The sequence below is a fragment of the Symsagittifera roscoffensis genome, chromosome 7 (genome assembly GCF_963678635.1).
Source record: "Symsagittifera roscoffensis chromosome 7, txSymRosc1.1, whole genome shotgun sequence".
In the NCBI taxonomy this organism is placed as follows: domain Eukaryota; kingdom Metazoa; phylum Xenacoelomorpha; order Acoela; family Convolutidae; genus Symsagittifera; species Symsagittifera roscoffensis.
Window position 1 is genome coordinate 49414970 of NC_087068.1, and position 14131 is coordinate 49429100.

Below are 14131 nucleotides of genomic sequence, written 5' to 3' on the forward strand. Positions count from 1 at the left end.
CAGGTACCCTTAACAAGTTATAAAGGCATCACCAAACCCAAAAAGGCACCACTGTCTTTCAAATTTGTGAAAACTCAAATAATGTCTGGTAGTCAAGACCAAAAAGAAAGAAAAACTGCCAGTACTGTGACGACAATTTTTTTCAAACAAAAAATCACCACAGCGCAAATTCGCTTCTGCAACTATCGCTTTACTAGTAGATTTGACGAATGAAACAACAATGAACACATCAAGATGACTTAACTAGCCACACACTGTCCTCAAAAATGAAAAAATTTTATACCGCAAAAAATCGCATCAAAGATGAACACAAAAAAAGACATATTTCAGAAACATAAATACCCAAATTAAAAACCTAACACTCCCAGGAACCGTCAGCATGTCCACAACGCATTAAAACCCCGAAAAAGCGTCCCTGGGTATTTCAAAGATGTCAAAACTGAAGAAACATTCAGTAGCCAAGACCAGAAGCTAGTGGAATCTACCAATTTGTGACAACTTTATTGGGATAAAAACACTCCAGCGCGAATTCGCTGGTGCAACAATAGCTACACTAGTAGAACTGAATAAATGATTTAAATTGAGCACATCAAAATAACTATATCAGCCAGACACTGTGATCAAAAATGGAAAAACTTGTAACGAGAAAAACCGCATCACTGATAGACACATAAAAAGAAATAATTCCAGAAAAAAAAAAGTTAAATCAACAATTAAGCACTCCCAGGTACCCTTAACAAGTTATAAAGGCATCACCAAACCCAAAAAGGCACCACTGTCTTTCAAATTTGTGAAAACTCAAATAATGTCTGGTAGTCAAGACCAAAAAGAAAGAAAAACTGCCAGTACTGTGACGACAATTTTTTTCAAACAAAAAATCACCACAGCGCAAATTCGCTTCTGCAACTATCGCTTTACTAGTAGATTTGACGAATGAAACAATAATGAACACATCAAGATGACTTAACTAGCCACACACTGTCCTCAAAAATGAAAAAATTTGTACCGCAAAAAATCGCATCAAAGATGAACACAAAAAAGACATATTTCAGAAACATAAATACCCAAATTAAAAACCTAACACTCCCAGGAACCATCAGCATGTCCACAACGCATTAAAACCCCGAAAAAGCGTCCCTGGGTATTTCAAAGATGTCAAAACTGAAGAAACATTCAGTAGCCAAGACCAGAAGCTAGTGGAATCTACCAATTTGTGACAACTTTATTGGGATAAAAACACTCCAGCGAGAGTCCGCGAATATTTCTTTACGACCCTAATTGTAATGTTGTACTATATTCAGCTGCTGCAGGTAAATATAACTTATCCAATTGGGTGATATAATCCAAGTAAATTTCCAAACCCTTGAAAATAATTGAAATTAGTAGTAACGAATAGTTCCAATAACAGTAACATTAATAATGTAAACAAAAGAAAGATAAGAAAGTAAAGTAAAGAGTGAGGAAAGTAAGCACTGAGTAAGACAATTAAAGGAGGTTTTTTATGAACCAATGGACAAATTTGATGTATAGTTCGCGGAGGAGAGCATCTGCGTGCATTGATTCGGTGTATTTTTTGATTTTTCCGAAAGAATTTCGGAGTTCGGTGAGCTCGGCATCAACCACATGACGCCAGGTGCTGTTGTCGTTGGTCACCCGCTCATCCAGCTCGCAGAAGACTAGGCGGAAAGACTCGGCGGAAAATTGCAATTGCAGCCGCCACGATGGCTTTTTTCTGTTCGCCCTTTCATATGCACGGGCATCAGCGAAGAAACTGTACCAATAGGACAGTTTTCCCACTTCCTGCGCGACGAGACAGATGGCGCCTACGCTGAAGCCATCGACACAATCAGCGAGGTCGTTCACAAAGTCGAGGGTGACTGAAACGATATATATTTTAAACACAACATTACGACATTGAAGCGGGTTTGTCAAATGATTAAGTTTCGAAGAAAATGCATGATATTTTGTTTTAAAAAAAAGGTATTTCAGCACCCGGAATATTCTTGAATTCCACCAGGGAGCCAATTCAAAATCATAGCAAAACATCAAATAAACAGTACTTACTATGTGATGGTTTAGAAAGTTTTTTGAGGTCCGTTGCCAGTTTCCGTGCCTGCTGCTTGTTCTTGTTGTGATCGATTGATGATTGTTGTGTTGCTGAGAGAGTGGAAGTTGATGATGATGGAAGTTGATGATGAGAGGCTGCTGCTGCTGTTTCCACCTCGTCAATTTGCCTTTTGCGGCCTGAAACCATAGAAAAATATCAGGGCGGGAAGAAACGGGTTTTTACTGAACTTAAAACCAAAAAAACGTATTAAATCAATTAACATGGGCGATTCACGAATCACAACAAGCGACGGAGGAAGACGATGCATGTTTATTTGAGCTTACCCTGCAAACTCAATTGCAAACGCAATTGGTCGGATGTCTTGCGTTCAGCGGCCAGTTCTCTACGCAAGTCCTCCAACTCCTGTTCTCCAGCTCTACGCAAGTCCTTCAAGTCCTGCAGCTGACTTCGCAGGTCCTCCATTTCTGTCAGTCCATCAGTCTGTACACCCAAGTTTCGGGTCCTGGCTGGCTGTAGGTTGGGTTCGACGATGGAAGTTCGGCTGGAAGTTGCGCGAGGTTCGACTGGAAGTTGCGCGAGGTCTGGTTCGACTGAAGTTGCGCGAGGTTCGGCTGAAGGTTGCGCGAAGGTTGCGGCTGAAGGTTGAACTGAAGGTTGCGCGTCTGGTTCGACTGATTCGACTTCGTCATCTAAAAGGCACATGCTTAAAAAATGGTCTACAATATATATAATATATATACAAATCGAGGCTAAAATAATGTATAATGTACTAAAAAAGATTTTGGGAAACATTCGGGAGTGGGTTGTTGCACTTCTTGGACATGAACTCCGATACATATGATCGTTTTCCTCGATAAAGTATCTAGTAAATTGCAATTTGTTCCGTGGAGAAGAAACAGCCTATGTTTTCTTTAACCGATTTTTTAAATTGAATTAGATTTTTTAAAAAATCGGTTAAAGAAAACATAGGCTGTTTCTTCTCCACGGAACAAATTGCAATTTACTAGATACTTTATCGAGGAAAACGATCATATGTATCGGAGTTCATGTCCAAAAAAAATCAAATTGCACCGGAAAAAAAGAAAAATCAAATTGCACCGGAAAAGAGGGGTCTATACATGAAGTACTTTTCCTGAACTATACATAAATAAAATTTACATACTGGCTTTGCGGACTCGTCCCTTCCAGCATTCGGAGTTTGCCCAGTAGTGAAAGGAGTCGCCTCCTTCCACACTTGCCGCAAACGTCCGCCCATTGAACAGTCTTTGAGTGTGGGGGGGCAGTGGTCTCGTCCTTTTGATTGGGGATGTAAAGAGTTGCAACATCCGTGTAGTTGCGCGTGTGGATGTGCGTATTGTTGGACGACCAGTACCACTCCAAGAGGACGGAGATATCGTTTGACTTTTTGCTCGAACTCGTCTAAACGAACATTAAATTATAAAAGTTTTCACACAACATGATTGCAGGAACCTAATTCCGCATTAATTTTTTTTACAATGAACAATACTTTTCCAATAAAGTACAGCGAGTAACTTACTGATGGTTCAATTAGTAGACAGCAATTCGACATTTCGAAGGGCTTTTGATTTGCTTTCCGTGTCGGCAGAGAGACGCGCTGCCCGGCAGTGACGTAGAATACGCCCGTACTGCTACGGTCCAGCGCGCTCCCGTGGACTAGCTTGATCGGGGTGATCGGTTCACTCATGAATGTCTGAAATGAAATGAAATGAAATGGAAATGAAATGAAATGAACTTAGATCAATTAAATCAGGCGGGAAACAATTTACTATGAGCTTAAATTAGGCTGAATTAGTCATTTCACAGGCGGGAAACAATTGAATTGCCTTCTTTGAAGCGCCGCATATTCAGGCGGATTGCAATTTGAGGCAGCGTGTGGAATTCGCGGCATGCGATTGACTATGACGTCATATTTTGATTTAATTGATTTAATTAAGTCGATTTAAATCATGATTTAAATCAAGTTGATTTAATCGTTCCCAACCCTACGCAAATGTGGCCACGCAAATCTATTCAGAAAGAAACAGAAAAGCAAAAAGACAAGTAAATTTCATGCATAAAGAACCATCATTGAATTAATTGGAAATGAACTGGGCTCTTTTTCCTTTTCCCCCCCACCAGCGAAATTTTAATAGTAAAATTTTGTTCACATCATCGGATTGTTACAAAAATTGGTATGCGGACTAATTAGGCTATGACAAACATAATTGGTCTTTATACTTAACCTTGTAAAACTCCTCGTTACAACATAAAATTGACACACTGTCCTCAAAAATGAAAAAATTTGTACCGCAAAAAATCGCATCAAAGATGAACACAAAAAAAGACATATTTCAGAAACATAAATACCCAAATTAAAAACCTAACACTCCCAGGAACCATCAGCATGTCCACAACGCATTAAAACCCCGAAAAAGCGTCCCTGGGTATTTCAAAGATGTCAAAACTGAAGAAACATTCAGTAGCCAAGACCAGAAGCTAGTGGAATCTACCAATTTGTGACAACTTTATTGGGATAAAAACACTCCAGCGAGAGTCCGCGAATATTTCTTTACGACCCTAATTGTAATGTTGTACTATATTCAGCTGCTGCAGGTAAATATAACTTATCCAATTGGGTGATATAATCCAAGTAAATTTCCAAACCCTTGAAAATAATTGAAATTAGTAGTAACGAATAGTTCCAATAACAGTAACATTAATAATGTAAACAAAAGAAAGATAAGAAAGTAAAGTAAAGAGTGAGGAAAGTAAGCACTGAGTAAGACAATTAAAGAGGGTTTTTATGAACCAATGGACAAATTTGATGTATAGTTCGCGGAGGAGAGCATCTGCGTGCATTGATTCGGTGTATTTTTTGATTTTTCCGAAAGAATTTCGGAGTTCGGTGAGCTCGGCATCAACCACATGACGCCAGGTGCTGTTGTCGTTGGTCACCCGCTCATCCAGCTCGCAGAAGACTAGGCGGAAAGACTCGGCGGGAAATTGCAATTGCAGCCGCCACGATGGCTTTTTTCTGTTCGCCCTTTCATATGCACGGGCATCAGCGAAGAAACTGTACCAATAGGACAGTTTTCCCACTTCCTGCGCGACGAGACAGATGGCGCCTACGCTGAAGCCATCGACACAATCAGCGAGGTCGTTCACAAAGTCGAGGGTGACTGAAACGATATATATTTTAAACACCACATTACGACATTGAAGCGGGTTTGTCAAATGATTAAGTTTCGAAGAAAATGCATGATATTTTGTTTTAAAAAAAAGGTATTTCAGCACCCGGAATATTCTTCAATTCCACCAGGGAGCCAATTCAAAATCATAGCAAAACATCAAATAAACAGTACTTACTATGTGATGGTTTAGAAAGTTTTTTGAGGTCCGTTGCCAGTTTCCGTGCCTGCTGCTTGTTCTTGTTGTGATCGATTGATGATTGTTGTGTTGCTGAGAGAGTGGAAGTTGATGATGATGGAAGTTGATGATGAGAGGCTGCTGCTGCTGTTTCCACCTCGTCAATTTGCCTTTTGCGGCCTGAAACCATAGAAAAATATCAGGGCGGGAAGAAACGGGTTTTTACTGAACTTAAAACCAAAAAAAACGTATTAAATCAGTTAACATGGGCGATTCAAGAATCACAACAAGCGACGGAGGAAGACGATGCATGTTTATTTGAGCTTACCCTGCAAACTCAATTGCAAACGCAATTGGTCGGATGTCTTGCGTTCAGCGGCCAGTTCTCTACGCAAGTCCTCCAACTCCTGTTCTCCAGCTCTACGCAAGTCCTTCAAGTCCTGCAGCTGACTTCGCAGGTCCTCCATTTCTGTCAGTCCATCAGTCTGTACACCCAAGTTTCGGGTCCTGGCTGGCTGTAGGTTGGGTTCGACGATGGAAGTTCGGCTGGAAGTTGCGCGAGGTTCGACTGGAAGTTGCGCGAGGTCTGGTTCGACTGAAGTTGCGCGAGGTTCGGCTGAAGGTTGCGCGAAGGTTGCGGCTGAAGGTTGAACTGAAGGTTGCGCGTCTGGTTCGACTGATTCGACTTCGTCATCTAAAAGGCACATGCTTAAAAAATGGTCTACAATATATATAATATATATACAAATCGAGGCTAAAATAATGTATAATGTACTAAAAAAGATTTTGGGAAACATTCGGAAGTGGGTTGTTGCACTTCTTGGACATGAACTCCGATACATATGATCGTTTTCCTCGATAAAGTATCTAGTAAATTGCAATTTGTTCCGTGGAGAAGAAACAGCCTATGTTTTCTTTAACCGATTTTTTAAATTGAATTAGATTTTTAAAAAAATCGGTTAAAGAAAACATAGGCTGTTTCTTCTCCACGGAACAAATTGCAATTTACTAGATACTTTATCGAGGAAAACGATCATATGTATCGGAGTTCATGTCCAAAAAAAATCAAATTGCACCGGAAAAAAAGAAAAATCAAATTGCACCGGAAAAGAGGGGTCTATACATAAAGTACTTTTCCTGAACTATACATAAATAAAATTTACATACCGGCTTTGCGGACTCGTCCCTTCCAGCATTCGGAGTTTGCCCAGTAGTGACAGGAGTCGCCTCCTTCCACACTTGCCGCAAACGTCCGCCCATTGAACAGTCTTTGAGTGTGGGGGGGCAGTGGTCTCGTCCTTTTGATTGGGGATGTAAAGAGTTGCAACATCCGTGTAGTTGCGCGTGTGGATGTGCGTATTGTTGGACGACCAGTACCACTCCAAGAGGACGGAGATATCGTTTGACTTTTTGCTCGAACTCGTCTAAACGAACATTAAATTATAAAAGTTTTCACACAACATGATTGCAGGAACCTAATTCCGCATTAATTTTTTTTACAATGAACAATACTTTTCCAATAAAGTACAGCGAGTAACTTACTGATGGTTCAATTAGTAGACAGCAATTCGACATTTCGAAGGGCTTTTGATTTGCTTTCCGTGTCGGCAGAGAGACGCGCTGCCCGGCAGTGACGTAGAATACGCCCGTACTGCTACGGTCCAGCGCGCTCCCGTGGACTAGCTTGATCGGGGTGATCGGTTCACTCATGAATGTCTGAAATGAAATGAAATGAAATGGAAATGAAATGAAATGAACTTAGATCAATTAAATCAGGCGGGAAACAATTTACTATGAACTTAAATTAGGCTGAATTAGTCATTTCACAGGCGGGAAACAATTGAATTGCCTTCTTTGAAGCGCCGCATATTCAGGCGGATTGCAATTTGAGGCAGCGTGTGGAATTCGCGGCATGCGATTGACTATGACGTCATATTTTGATTTAATTGATTTAATTAAGTCGATTTAAATCATGATTTAAATCAAGTTGATTTAATCGTTCCCAACCCTACGCAAATGTGGCCACGCAAATCTATTCAGAAAGAAACAGAAAAGCAAAAAGACAAGTAAATTTCATGCATAAAGAACCATCATTGAATTAATTGGAAATGAACTGGGCTCTTTTTCCTTTTCCCCCCACCAGCGAAATTTTAATAGTAAAATTTTGTTCACATCATCGGATTGTTACAAAAATTGGTATGCGGACTAATTAGGCTATGACAAACATAATTGGTCTTTATACTTAACCTTGTAAAACTCCTCGTTACAACATAAAATTGACACACTGTCCTCAAAAATGAAAAAATTTGTACCGCAAAAAATCGCATCAAAGATGAACACAAAAAAAGACATATTTCAGAAACATAAATACCCAAATTAAAAACCTAACACTCCCAGGAACCATCAGCATGTCCACAACGCATTAAAACCCCGAAAAAGCGTCCCTGGGTATTTCAAATTGTTTGGCAAAAAATGGGAGTGTTTCAGAAAGCTCTAGTCATGATCTTTTGATTGGTTCTACAATCAAATGAAAGTGATCATCACTCAAAAAATTATGAGTCCTAGAAAAAAAAATTTTGATAGCAGCCTGATTGGCGGGAGAAAAAAGATCATTTCTCAACGAAAATTTATCGGATTTCAAAAAAATTGATATGGTTGAGCTTCTCTTGAGCAGTTGCGTCAATCTAACTTGAAAGAAGACATTGCGTAAAAATTTTCATCAAAACCTCGATACTCTGCAATAAAGTGTAGTAACTCTGACAACACGATCAGGTTTCAAGTGATTCACCATAAATTTAGTTGAGAATAAAAGTATTATTTAAAATCGACCAGAACATGTAATTTTTAGCAGAGAAGTCGAATCTGACACTATTTTTATTATTCAGTTCTGTTTTCAAAGCAAAAAACAACATTTTCACTTTTCGTCCTAAAATGGTCACATTTTGACTACAAAAAAAAAATTTAGACTGTTAGTCAGGCAAAATGAAGCCCTGTGGAATCCCGCTATAAACTTTTTGATTCACTAGTCGCAAAGCACTTGCTTGGAGCTTTCCAACGACCCCTAGTATAAGCTTTTTGAAAAAAGGAGTTTTGAGAAAATTGGAGTTGAGCCATGGCAAAAAGTTGGGGTTGGGCACTTTTTTTTAATTCACATTCAATTTTCTCGGAATGAAGCCCTGGTAAAAACAGCAAAATAACATTTGATTGCTTATTCGCTAAGCCCATGCTTAGCGCTCTCCAGTAATGCAAAATATCAGTTTTTTGAAAAAAGGAGTTTTGAGAAAATTGGAGGTGAGCCATTGCAAAAAGTTGGGGTTGGGCACTTTTTTTAATTCACATTCAATTTTCTCGGAATGAAGCCCTGGTAAAACCAGCAAAATAACATTTGATTGCATATTCGCTAAGCACGTGCTTAGCGCTCTCCAAAGATGCATAATATCAATTTTTTGAAAAAAGAGATTTCGATAAAATTGGAGGTGACCCAGGTCAAAAAGTTGAGGTTGGGCACTTTTTTCTTCAAATTCAACTTTCTCAGAAAGAAGCCCTGGTGAAATCAGCAATAGATTTTTCGATTCGTCATTCGCTAAACCCTTGCTTCGAGCTTTTCAGGGACCCTTAAAATGAGCTTTTTGAAAAAACGTGTTTTGAGAAAATTGGAGGTGAGCCAAAACCAAAATTTTAAGGTTGGGCAACTGGGGTTGGAAAAAGCTATTGTTAGTTCTCAGAACATTGATCAATGAAAATGTACATAGTTCTGGGGCAACCTCATTGAACGAGTTGTCCAACAATCCCCCAAATAATTTTTTTTCAAAAACAAGAACTTTGCAAAACTTGTAATTGAGCCAAATAAAGGTTTTGGGTGAGTGCCTTTTTTACTAGTTCACGTTCAATTTTCTCTACATCCACCAGTAATTTTGTGTTTTTTGTATGCGGGTTATTTCTGGATTAGTTGACTTCCTAATCATGCACAGTTTCAATATGTTGAAGAAAAGAAACAAAAGCATTTTCTATGAGCTGAAATCTGTAAAACAAAGTTGTTTTGAGAAAAAAAAACAGTTTTCGATAAAAACGGCTATTTGAGAATTTATAGGTTTTTTACTGTTATGATCAGAATAAAATGATCATTATTGTGCTATGACAAGCATTTTCAGACAGGAAAAAAAACCAATTATAGCAGTATAGAGTTTTTTTGCTATGCTGAAGTGAAAAGAGAAAAATTGGTTTCAATTTTTTTTTAAGTTCCGGACGTCTGAGCTATTTTAAACTCATTCTAGTGTCAATGCCGAAAAATTCGTTCCATGTCAAGTTTTGTTCTCTATTGCATTCAGGCAGACAAAAACTGCGAATGCTTGTTTTTAAACATTTCTTGTTAAGCTGAAATCATTGAAAAAACAAAAAGATTCTGTGAAAATTTTTTTTTACAAGAACTCGGCAATCTAAACTAATAAAGACAAAAACAAGACCTTGATCAAAAATGTATAAATGGAAAACTGCAATTGAAACCAACTTTTGCATACATTAAAAAGCAAACTTCCTGCTATGCTGGTGAATTACAAAAAATTTGATTTTGAGAAAAAAAATTTCCTTCATCAAAAAATTCGGCCAATTAAGCTTTCTTAGAATTAGTTGTCGAGTCAAAACCCCTAAGGTCAAAATTGTGAAATTCACTGCTTTTCAACTTATGAAATTTAAAACGTTATCAGCAAAAAGTTTTTCTGAGCCTTATAGAGAAATGTGTATCGGACAAAGGTCACTTTCGCAAATTTTTCAGATAGTCAAAAACACTTTTCTTAATTAAGTTTTTGTTTGAAAAAACCGGCCTGTTTCGCCCAGCTCAGCTTCCGATTTGTTAGATCAAACTACGACCATGTAAACTCATAATTTACTCGACGATTTATCAGTACTAGAAAAAAAATAACTGTAACAGCCTGATTGGCGGGAGAAAAAAGATCATTTCTCAACGAAAATTTATCGGATTTCAAAAAAATTGATATGGTTGAGCTTCTCTTGAGCAGTTGCGTCAATCTAACTTGAAAGAGGACATTGCGTAAAAATTTTCATCAAAACCTCGATACTCTGCAATAAAGTGTAGTAACTCTGACAACCCGATCAGGTTTCACGTGATTCACCATAAATTTAGTTGAGAATAAAAGTATTATATAAAATCGACCAGGACATGTAATTTTTAGCAGAGAAGTCAAATCTGACGCTACTTTTTTTATTCACATCTGTTTTCAAGGCAAAAAACAACATTTTCACTTTTCGTCCTAAAATGGTCACATTTTGACTACAAAAAAAAAATTTAGGCTTTTAGTCAGGCAAAATGAAGCACTACCGAATCCCGCTATAATTTTTTTGATTAGTCAGTCGCTAAGCACTTGCTCGTAGCTTTCCAATGACCCCTAGTTTAAGATTTTTGAAAAAAGGAGTTTTGAGAAAATTGGAGGTGAGCCATGGCAAAAAGTTGGGGTTGGGCACTTTTTTTTAATTCACATTCCATTTTCTCCGAATGAAGCCCTGGTAAAACCAGCAAAATAACATTTGATTGCTCATTCACTAAGCCCATGCTTAGCGCTCTCCAGTGATGCATAATATCATTTTTTTGAAAAAAGGATTTTTGAGAAAATTGGAGGTGAGCCATGGCAAAAAGTTGGGGTTGGACACTTTTTTTTTAAAATTCATATTAAATTTTCTCGGAATGAAGCCCTCGTAAAACCAGCAACTTAATATTTGATTGCTGATTCGCTAAGCCCATGCCTAGCGCTCTCCAGTGATGCATGATATCAATTTTTTGAAAAAAGAGATTTTGAGAAAATTGGAGGTGAGCCATGGCAAGAAGTTGGGGTTGGGCTTTTTTTTAAAATTCAGATTCACATTTCTCAGAAAGAAGCCCTGGTGAAACCAACAAAAAATATTTGATTGGTTATTCGCTAAGCCTTTGCTTCGAACTGTCCGGTGATGCCTAATGTCGGTTTTCTGAAACAAGAGATTTTGAGAAAATTGCAGGCGAGCCAAATCAAAAATTTACGGCTCGGCAACTGGGATTGGAAAAAGCTATAATTAGTTCTCATATAAATGAAAATTTACATAGTTGCGAAGCAACCTCATTGTAAGAATTTTCCAACACTCTCGCAAATGATTTATTTCAGAAACAAGAAATTTGACAAATTTGTAATTGAGCCAAATCAATATTTTGGGGTTATGCCTTTTGTTCTAGGTCACATTCAGTTTTCTCTACATCCACCCCTAACTCTGTTGATTTTGTATTTTTATAAGCCAGCTACTTTTAAAGTAGTTCACTTCCTGTTCATAGACAGTTTTCAAAATGTTGAAAAAAACTAAAACGATTTTTGAGCTGAAACCTGTAAAAAAAATTTGCTGTGAGAAAAAAAACTGTTTTCGCTGAACACGGCAATATGAGAAAGGATAGATTTTTCTTAAGGTCTTGATCCAGATAAAATGATCAAAATCTTGCTATTAAACGCAATTTCAACCAGACAAAAAAAATAATTGAAATATTAGAAATTTTTTCCTATGCTGATATGAAAAGAGAAAAATTGGTTTCAAAGGTTTTTTTATAAAAATTTTGGTCATCTGAGCAATTTTAAATTCAGTGATCGGTCATATCCAGGATCGCCAACGTAGAGACGGACAATATCGAGTCCCTGGAAAGCTTTTTTGCAGGTCACAATGATTTTTCGAAACAACAATTTCACAAGTTCAACCTCAAATATTTCTTGCTGAGCGGAAAATTTCAATGTGAAAGACGTTATGAAAACGTTTTATTTTGAAGTATTTGGCAAATTAAGCTAAATAAACAAAGGTTAGCTTTACTTAAATTCACTCTACGGTCATATCCAGGATCGCCAAGGTGGAGACGGACACTATCGGTTCCCTGGAAAGCTTTTTTGCTGGTCACTATGATTTTTCAAAATAACATTTTCACAAGTTCAACCTCAAATATTTCTTGCTGAGCTGAAAACTTCAATGTGAAAAACGTTATAAAAAAGTCTTTATTTTGAAGTTTTTGGCATTTTAGGCTAAGTGAACAAATCACTTTACTGATCAAATTTTAGCGAATAAAAAAATTTGATCAAAAAAGCTTTCTGATCAAAGTGCAAGTCTGATATAGAAACTGTTCAAATTATATAATCACTCTTTTAATAGAACACTTTCCCAGCTGTGCTGGACTATTCGAAAATTTGTACCGAGAAGGTTTTTTAGAAAATGGCCATCTGTGCATATATATGATTAGAATGCTGTCATCGCACATCAAAGTACAGTTGGATCTAGGCACTAAAATGATTATAAGTTAGCTCAGGTTGCCTCAATTCTTCAAAAAAACATTTGATTGCTCATCTGCTAAGCCCATGCTTAGCGCTCTCCAGTGATGCATAATATCAGTTTTTTGAAAAAAGGATTTTTGAGAAAATTGGAGGTGAGCCATGGCAAAAAGTTGGGGTTGGGTACTTTTTTTTAAAATTCACAATCAATTTTCTCGAATTGAAGCCCTGGTAAAACCAGCAAAATAACATTTGATTGATAACTCGCTAAGCCCATGCTTAGCGCTCTCCAGTGATGCATAATATCAGTTTTTTGAAAAAAGGGATTTTGAGAAAATTGGAGGTGAGCCATGGCAAGAAGTTGGGGTTGGGCTTTTTTTTAAAATTCAGATTCACATTTCTCAGAAAGAAGCCCTGGTGAAACCAACAAAAAATATTTGATTGGTTATTCGCTAAGCCTTTGCTTCGAACTGTCCGGTGATGCCTAATGTCGGTTTTCTGAAACAAGAGATTTTGAGAAAATTGCAGGCGAGCCAAATCAAAAATTTACGGCTCGGCAACTGGGATTGGAAAAAGCTATAATTAGTTCTCATATAAATGAAAATTTACATAGTTGCGAAGCAACCTCATTGTAAGAATTTTCCAACACTCTCGCAAATGATTTATTTCAGAAACAAGAAATTTGACAAATTTGTAATTGAGCCAAATCAATATTTTGGGGTTATGCCTTTTGTTCTAGGTCACATTCAGTTTTCTCTACATCCACCCCTAACTCTGTTGATTTTGTATTTTTATAAGCCAGCTACTTTTAAAGTAGTTCACTTCCTGTTCATAGACAGTTTTCAAAATGTTGAAAAAAACTAAAACGATTTTTGAGCTGAAACCTGTAAAAAAAATTTGCTGTGAGAAAAAAAAACTGTTTTCGCTAAACACGGCAATATGAGAAAGGATAGGTTTTTCTTAAGGTCTTGATCCAGATAAAATGATCAAAATCTTGCTATTAAACGCAATTTCAACCAGACAAAAAAAATAATTGAAATATTAGAAATTTTTTCCTATGCTGATATGAAAAGAGAAAAATTGGTTTCAAAGGTTTTTTTATAAAAATTTTGGTCATCTGAGCAATTTTAAATTCAGTGATCGGTCATATCCAGGATCGCCAACGTAGAGACGGACAATATCGAGTCCCTGGAAAGCTTTTTTGCAGGTCACAATGATTTTTCGAAACAACAATTTCACAAGTTCAACCTCAAATATTTCTTGCTGAGCGGAAAATTTCAATGTGAAAGACGTTATGAAAACGTTTTATTTTGAAGTATTTGGCAAATTAAGCTAAATAAACAAAGGTTAGCTTTACTTAAATTCACTCTACGGTCATATCCAGGATCGCCAAGGTGGAGACGGACACTATCGG